The following is an 8733-nucleotide window of genomic DNA, read 5'->3' as shown; positions in this document are numbered from 1 at the left end:
AGGCCTGGGGCGTGGGGAGGGCCGTGTGGGCAGGAGGGCTGTGCGGGGAGCCAAGGCCAGTGCTGGCCAGGGCTGCTCAGGAGCGAGGGGCCCCGGGAAGGGGCGAGAGGGGCCGTGAGAGGTGAGGGCAAGGCGAGGGCAGGTCGTGCGGGGCAGCCCCGGAGGCCGGGGCAGGAGCCTTCTTTGGGGCAGCGTGGGGCTGTCGGGGAGCCGCGGGGCAGCAGCCAGCAGCAGGAGGGTGTTTGGGCAGCCGGGACAGAGCAGGCCCTGGCAGGAGAAGCCCTCCAGGACCCTTTGCAGGCCCCAGCGAGGTGCTCAGTAGCGGTTGTGGCCTTTGCTCTCCCCCTGCAGCCTGCGTGCTGTGTGGCCGGGCCGATTCGGACCCGGATCTCTATGGAGAGAAACGCAGGAAGGACGGTGTCTGCGCCCACGAGACTTGCCTGGTGAGTCTCCTGGGGCTGCCTCCAGCTTCCCGCTGGTGCCGCAGCCCAGCAGCCTGCGATCTCCGTGCCCAGGCATGCTCCACCAGCAACGTGCCATGCCTCCAAGACCTAACGAGCTCCGGGCCTTGGCTGTTTTTCAGTATCTTGCTAGCGGGCTCCGTGTCACGCGTGCTGAGACAGGAGTCGACGAGTTCCTCCCGGCGGATATCAGGCGGGCAGTGAAGCGGGCAAATCGGAAGGTGAAGAGCTAGCAGGGGCGTGGGGAGGTTTGTGCCAGCCTGGCTTTGTGCGAGCTCAGCCTGGGCCATGGGAAGGAAATCCCGGGGTTTTCCGTTAGCTCCAGGCAACGCTCCTGCAAGTCCCAGGAGCTCCAGAGAGGCTCCAGCATAAGCCAGAATCTCAGTCCCTGAGGTGGTTCTGCAGGATGTGACCCAGCAGTGCCCACATGTCTGCACCCCCTCCCAAAGGTGTGGGGCAGGCCTTGGGGGGCCCTGAGCATGTCTCTAATGAAGGGCTGCTGTGCTCTTTACAGCTCTGCTACATCTGTGGTGAGCGGGGGGCCACCATTCGCTGCCGGCAGAAGGGCTGCAAGCGCAGCTTCCATTTCCCCTGCGGCTGCGAGGACGGCTGCATCTCGCAGTTCTTTGGGCAGTACAGGTAAGAGTGGAGGAGCCTCGTGCTGGGCTGCCTTTGCCTTCATCACCCTCCTGCCAGCGCCAGCCAAGTCCACAAAGAAGTGGCTTGCCCTGAGCCACACTGACCCTCCGCCAGAGCCAGAGCCAGAGCCAGAGCCAGAGCCAGAGCCAGAGCCAGGGAGTGGAGGGCCCCTTTGCCCCTACTCCAGGCGCTGGAGCAGAGTGGGAGGGTCTGCCCTCAGCCATGCCCTGGCATTGCCTTGTTCTTGGCCCCCTGGGAACTGGGGAGGCATTCCTGGCTTTGGGCTGCAAAGCCACTGTCTTGGTCAGACCTCCTCTCTGCATGCAGGCAAGGTCCCTACCTCGGCATAAGTGTGCCAGGGCCCACCTCAGGGGGATGATGCGCAGGCCGCAGCCAGAACAGGCTGGGACCTTTGGGCAGGAAAAGGCTGGGAAGAGAGACATGCACACACTGCCTGGGGAGCAGACAGCCTGTACACCCTTTGGGGTAGTCTTGTCCAGAAATGCGGAAGGACTCCACATGCCCTGACCTTGCCCACCTCTTCATCTTCCGCCCAGGTCCTTCTGCCGGGAACATCGCCCAGCACAAACAGTGCAGGCACACCAGGATGGGGAGACCTCCTGCCTTATTTGTCTAGAGCCTGTGGAGGAAAAGCTCTCCCACCACACTCTGGTGTGCCCCGCATGTAGGCACGCGTGGCTCCACCGGGGCTGCGTCCAGGTAGGAGGCCCTTCTGGCGCCCCTTGGGCACGGCAGGTGGCCAGCAATGGGCAGTGCCCCGCTCACACTGCTTGTGCCTCTCTTGCAGCAACAGGCTCTCCGTGCTGGCTTCTTCTGTTTCCAGTGCCCGCAGTGCCAAGACAAGGAGACCTTCCTCTGGGAAATGTCTTCCATGGGGATCCGAGTCCCCATCAGGTTGGTTCTCCTCAGCCCTTGCCCTGTGCCCACTAGACAGAAGGAGGACACAAGCCTAAGAGGGCCAGTCCCGGGGCTCTCTCGCCAAGCTCTGCCGCCAAGCAGAGGGGTTGCCAGGAGCAGAGAAGGCTACAGGCCACCACGCAGGGATGCTCCCAGCCCCAGCAACTCCACTTGCTGAGCAAGAAGCAGGGTGCTGGTGGTTACGAGCTCCAGAGGAACTGGTTCTTGCCAGAACTTGCGCCGGTGCTTTTCTCTGAGCCTGAGTCACCTTCCCCCCACACTCTGAGAGCCTGCGCTTCCCGCCTGGTTTTCTCCCCAGACTCCCCAGGTCACTGAGAGCAGAGGTCAGGGTCTTCTTTCCCACTGTGCAGAGAGGGACTCCGGGGCCTGGAGAGGCCACAGAACTGGCTGCATGGGACTCCCAAGGCAGTCCCAGACCTCAAGCATCCTGCAAGTCTATTGCTGGGCTTCGCTGGGGAGTTTGTAACACGGGACGGGGGCAGAGGGGCACGGCTGACCTGCATCGGCCTTATGCTAGGGGCAGGGGAGCCTCATGACCTTCCTTTGCTTAACCTGCAGAGAAGCTGCATGGGAAGCAGACGGTACCTTCAACGAACTCTATGAGAGGCACAGTCGATGTGATGCCAGACGGTGCCTTTATGCCCGAGGCAGAGAAGAGGAAGAAGAGGGGTAAGTCAGCAAAGCAGCAATTTCCCCGCTGCCCATGTGGCGGCGGGTGGCTTAGTTCCAGTCTCGCATGATCCCTGGAGGTCTTTGGGAGGTGGATGGACGCCCTCCGGGGGAGGAAGAACAGGGAAAGGGACAGCCCTTGCCTGTGAGGATGCTGTGCTGCGAGGGCAGGAGGCATGCCCCTGCCAGCAGCGGCCAAGTGGTGTGCCAAGCAGTTGAGGGTTTGCCTGGGGCTGTGCCCAGGCTCTTCACCTCACCAAGGGCTCTGGGAGCAAGGCCTCTTGGCACTCAGGTGGGGCCAGCTTGGGGAGCTCTGCCGGGTACCCTCTTGCTCGCCTCCCTTTGTCCTTGGCTGCCTCCGGGGCGTCACTGCCAGCCCTGGCTGCCATGGCCATCAATCCCCTTTGCTTTTGCAGGCCGTGGCAGCTGCTGCTTTGCTCCTCCTGTGCTGCCAAGGGCACTCACCGTCGCTGCTCCGCCTTGAGTGCCACCGTAGACATATGGGAGTGTGATGACTGCGCGGGCCTGGGCACCTGTAAGAGGAGAACCTGGGTTCCTGACGGGTCCCTCCAGGCCAGAGCCAGGGCACGGCAAGGCCTGCCATGGGTGCTCAGGCTGGGCTTGGCAGAGGCACTGGCCTCTCCTGCCCTGGGGCCGTGGATCCATGCTGCTGACCTTCCTGCCTCTCCTTACAGCCCCCAGTGCACAGTCGGAGATGACCAGCTCCAGCACCACCAGCCAAGCGGCGTCGACCCCCAGCTGCCCGGCTCCCGCGAGCAGCAGCCAGTCAGGCCAGACTGGGCCACACCGACGGCCAGGCCGCTCGCGGTTACAACGCCGTTCACAAAACCCTTACAGGCGGCCCTGAGCAGCCAGCGCTGCCTGAGCCCACCTGGGCTCCTCCTCGGCAGCCCTGCAGGTTGGGGGGGCCTCGTGAAGGGAACCATGCTCTGACTATCAATAAAGAGAACTCTACTCTAGTATTGTGGCAAGAGCTATGGCATTCTTTACGTTACAAGGGAGACATAAGGATGGAAGTCACCTTTGTCTGAGAGTTAAGACTGGCATAGAGCTGCACTATACACACTGGGTACCAGGGGTAGGAAAGTCCTTAACTGCCAGAGTGGCCCAGGAACTCAACAGCTAGTCTCTGTGTTGAGGAGACAAGGGACTCATAGGTGGCAATGCACCAACTGAAGACTAGGTCACTGACTGCAGAGGCTGAGAGAGGTAGGACTCTTTAGCTGGGAGAAGGGAAGGCTCCGGGGAGATCCCATAAATGTTGAGAAGTAGCTGATGGGAGGGTGTAAAGAAGACAGACTCTTTGCAAGGGTGCCCTGAGACAGGACGAGAGCCAGTGGGCACAAACTGACACACACGAAATTCCGTGTGAAATGAAGAAAGCACTTCCTCATGGGGAGGGCAGCAGAACATGGGAACAGGCTGCCCAGACAGGTCGTGGAGTCTCCACCCTTGGAGACATTCAAAACCCAACTGGCCGTGGTCCCAGGCATCCTGCTCGTGCTGACCCTGCTTGAGCAGGGGGCTTGGACCAGATGATCTCCAGATGTCCCTTCTTACCCCAACTCTTCTTTGATTTTGGGAACTCCTAGCCTCCGGCACAATGCATCTGACTACTTGTCACAAGAGCTCGCCAAGTGGCAAGGATCCTGGACAGACTTGAGACTGTTTAAACACAGTGAGCAGGGGCTTCATTGTCTGACCTTCTGCCTGGTAAACTGAAGGGATGGTTTTTCCCGACAGCCAATCAAAGGGCTCTGTGGAAACATGTGGTTCACAACATTGTCAAAACTGGGAGCTCTCTTCTATAAAATGGAAGCTGAAATGACATGATAGCCCTTGTGTATTTAGTTTGAAGGAACTCCCTTCTGGCTTTGATATAAAGGGGTGTTTTGTCCTGGCAGACAATCACAGGGCTGTCTGAGAAGGTGTGGAGTATGATGGTTTCAAGAAACAGAAGTCAGCCAATCACAGAGCAGTATGAAAACCTGGGGGTGATAACATTTTACAAAATGGCATCTACTTGCCATACAGTTGTGCCTGAAGGAAAATGGCAGCCCCTGCGCAGGTAGTGGCTAAGGACTTCCCATTCTCAGACACACTGGGATGAACTAGAAGGGGTATCCAGGCATGGGCACAGAGCAGGCCGAAGGCAGACTTTCCACGCGTGCGCAGTGCAGCCATCCTGTGCTGCACGGTGAATCCAACACGCACAGGAAACACAGGACATATGGAACACATCCAGATTCAAAGGTACAAAGCCTTCTCCTGCCACTTAAAACATGGCTTGTCATACTATTGCTTTACAATGAAGCTTCTACCTTTAATCTGTTTTTGCCTCGTTATTGTAAGAACAAGCTTATTAATATTTAGGAGCTGCTTCTGAATGTGTGGTGGTGGCCATAACAGAAAAGTTTGTATGAAATCACCTTTTCCAAACAAAAAGTGAAATCCTGAATACTTTAAATTCTTATTTCAGGAAACAAACATGTTTATCACCTAATTCCTACTGTCCCACTCATGTTTTCAGAGAAAACATGCAGCAGAAAAGAAACGGAGTCAATGCCCTGTTTTAAGGTAGTGTGTACTGAAGCTTAACCCTGCTCCAATCTGATCCATGGCTGAAACTCATGTTCCATATGGTCTCACTGCTGAAAAGCCCAGGATGTGAATTCAATGTCATCATAATAAATCAAGATCTTGTTGATTATAACAATGGAATTTGGGAAACTGGTGTTTGTTAGTTTCTTCTACCACCATTTTCAGCTTCTGTGGACGAGACAGTCATGGATTTATATACCAAAAGGGTTTTTTGTATGTTTTTATTTACAAAGGTAGTGTCTCTTTTTTCCTTTGGTGAATCAGTTCTGATGCGGGCTATCTTGGAGCAGTCATTGTAACCACTCTGGGGTTCTTAATTCACTAAAAATTACATCTCTTCCAAATCCTCCAATAGTATAATGCTTACATATTATGGTGATACACAAATTTGGGCTACTCCTTACACGCTTAAATATGGAAATGCCATTGATCTTTATTACTATTTGTAGAACCTCAACTGAAAAATACCACCAAGTGCAAAACATCATCTCGCTGAGACTAGGTTTTGCCAGTAAACATGTTTTCCCCAAGCAGCACTGCCTACAGGCACAGATGCTTTAAAAACAGCAGCAACAGTATGCTAATTGCATTGCTTATGCCTACCTGTTCTTTCCCTCATTCACACATGCGGCAGTTTGTGTATATATACAGAATTTATTTTAAGGTTTATTTACTCTTTAGGGAGCTAAAAGGTGATCTTGGCTGCGGCCTGTCATGGATGTTTCCTAACCGTTCCAGCAGTTTCCTTCACACTCAAGCTGTAAGCAGCGGTACCGGCTGGAACCGGATCCAGCCGGCCTAGAGGCGCCAGGGGTGTGAGCGTTCCATAAAAGGAAAGGCCTTTGATCGTGACCTGTGATTGGTTCAGGAGCTTCTAGACTAACTCAGTAAGTGCATAAAAGGCCTCGCCGCTGGGGGGTGAGCGTGTGGTCATGAGCGGTCACGTTGGTTGGTGCTGGATTGCAGGTGCGTAGCACTGTAATGTTATGCATCTTGTGTGGAGTTTTTGCACAAGTGAGATTTCCAGCAAAAAAAAATAAGAATTTATTTAGAAACAATGAATTGCTTCCTAAGTCCTTGCAGAAGATTGTGATAGGCTGGTTAGTAAGTTGAATCCCTATTCTCCTGCTAACATTGGCGTGTGTGCCAATTTTCTTGTTACTTCTGTGTTCTTTCCAGTATTATTTAATTAGGAAAACATTTTATGCAATAGTGCATGGGGAGGAGGGGGCGGTTGGTTAAACAGTTCTGCGAAGGGAGCTCCATGGAGTTGGGATTAATATTTAGAATTTTATACAAGAAGAAGTTTTTCATGTTATCACTATACACAGTGGACATCCCAAGCAGATGGCATTTACAGCACTTTCCAACTTTTTAAGCATCTTATTTGAGGACAGTAAATTAGAAACTACATTTTATTTTCTGTTGAAATACACAATAGAAACATACCCAAATTACCTATGGAAGATACAGATTTTTGTAAACCCAGAGCCCACTTTGGGACCAGTGTGTTCTAGAGTGATTACTTGACCTGTCCATCTTTCCCTGTACTTGGCCAAACTATTAGTTTGGAAACATGCCATCATAAGCCTTAATTTGTGTAACTTACTGTTGTCTAACTGAATGTGCAATGAAGTTACATGCATATTGAAGCTGTGACAAGAAGGTAAGATGGCTAATGGTCCTGTAAGTTGCATTTTAAAAAAGTACAATGATGTTCGCTAATTGTCTGAGTTAGCAAGCAACACTTTAAAAGAAAACTACAAAAAGGTAAAAAAGATGTTGGTTCCTACACAGGAGACAATTCAGAAATGAAAAAGAAATGAGGTTCTTCATCCCCACATGACAGGACATGCCAGGATACACACATTTTTAGCAATGTTGTTATAAAAATGTAAGTATTGTTAAACTCACTGTTTACAGAGGATGCAATTAAAAATGAAATTTCTTTGCTTATCCATTTTTGCCTTTTTCACAATGCTTGCACTTTCCCAGTAACTGAAATGGAAAACGTAGCTAATGAAGGGATTAACACCCAGTTTACAATCATGTCATCTTCACTGCAGGCATTAAGTTCACACTCAACTCTTTCTGGCTGGCTGTGAAGTAAAGCTGCTTTTTGCAAGTTGCTTGGAGGGGGGAGGGGTTTCTCACAGCCACGTCCATCTCTGAGTTTGATGCAGCCAAAAAGCTTGTTAACAAAGCTCCCATTCTTTATGTGGAGAAACAAGTTCTCTGTTTCTCCTACTCCATAGGTGAAAGCTAAAAATGTAAATTAGAGCATACTGAAGATTACTTCTTTCCATAACTTCTTGTCCTTCAGTAACACACAAAAGCAAACTGAGGTCTCTCTGCACACAAAGCAGGTTAGTGAGATTCACATACCCGCTGGATTGTATTCAGATCTTCTATGGGATCATAACAAAGGCAGAAAATAAGAAGTGGAAGAAAATGAAGTGGCATCTCTCAGTATAATTTCACACTGGGGAGCACAATGACCCTTCATGCTTTTCTGCTATAATTGCATCATAGGTTCTTGGGTTTTGTGACTCAAATTTTTCAATTTCTATTTTACTATTATTCTGGGAAGTGTCTATTTTTATATTATCATTGGAAATACAGAAAGCTCACTGGCACACAGAGCATTTTGATCTCAATCAGCAAGTACTTTGGTAGAGTCAAGGGGGAATGGCAGGTACCCTTGGAGACCCACCCCAAGGGAGCTCCTGACCACCTAACTCAGCCATCCAAACTTAGGTAGGCAGCAGCTGACTCTGTAGAGCTGTATCAGCCTAAAGCTTTGTTTGGCCTTTAGGAATGCTTTGTCTACTATCAACGAGTATTTGGTTGTATTGAGTTTTTGGGCTTAATATTTTGTTATTTTTTAATTATTTAATCTCAATATTCCTTCACAGCATCCTTCTGACTGGCATCATTGCATATTCCTAAATAATAGAGCCCTAATTACTTAGGGGCCCATTACAAGTGGGAAAAGTGAAACAAAACAAATGGATAGCAATGGAGGTGAAGGTAAGAGTAAGCAAGCTTCTCACCAAGACAAGTTGCTTGAAACTTAGAATTTTTGCAAACCTATTTTTATTTGATGAGTGAATTGGATTCTTTTGAAAACAGGACATCTCAGACTGGTTCACTGATTTCCATCTTTTACCATCCATTTTATAAAAGGAATAAGCTTTATTTTTACTTTTGTCCAATGATGTCACATGTCTTTTTCTTACTCACTTCACACATGGCCCATGTTTCTCCATTTTTCCTCTGTCTCACCTCTTTCTCATCCTAAAATACTGAGAAGAGTTATTCTGGGCCTTATTCAGACCATTTGTTGTAGGTGTGTAAATTGAGGGTCTGTCCTACCTCTTTCTATTGACCATTTAGGGAACCA

This window comes from Dromaius novaehollandiae, chromosome 1, assembly GCF_036370855.1.
Source record: "Dromaius novaehollandiae isolate bDroNov1 chromosome 1, bDroNov1.hap1, whole genome shotgun sequence".
Classification (NCBI taxonomy): Eukaryota; Metazoa; Chordata; class Aves; order Casuariiformes; family Dromaiidae; genus Dromaius; species Dromaius novaehollandiae.
Note: the sequence above shows the minus strand (reverse complement) of the source record.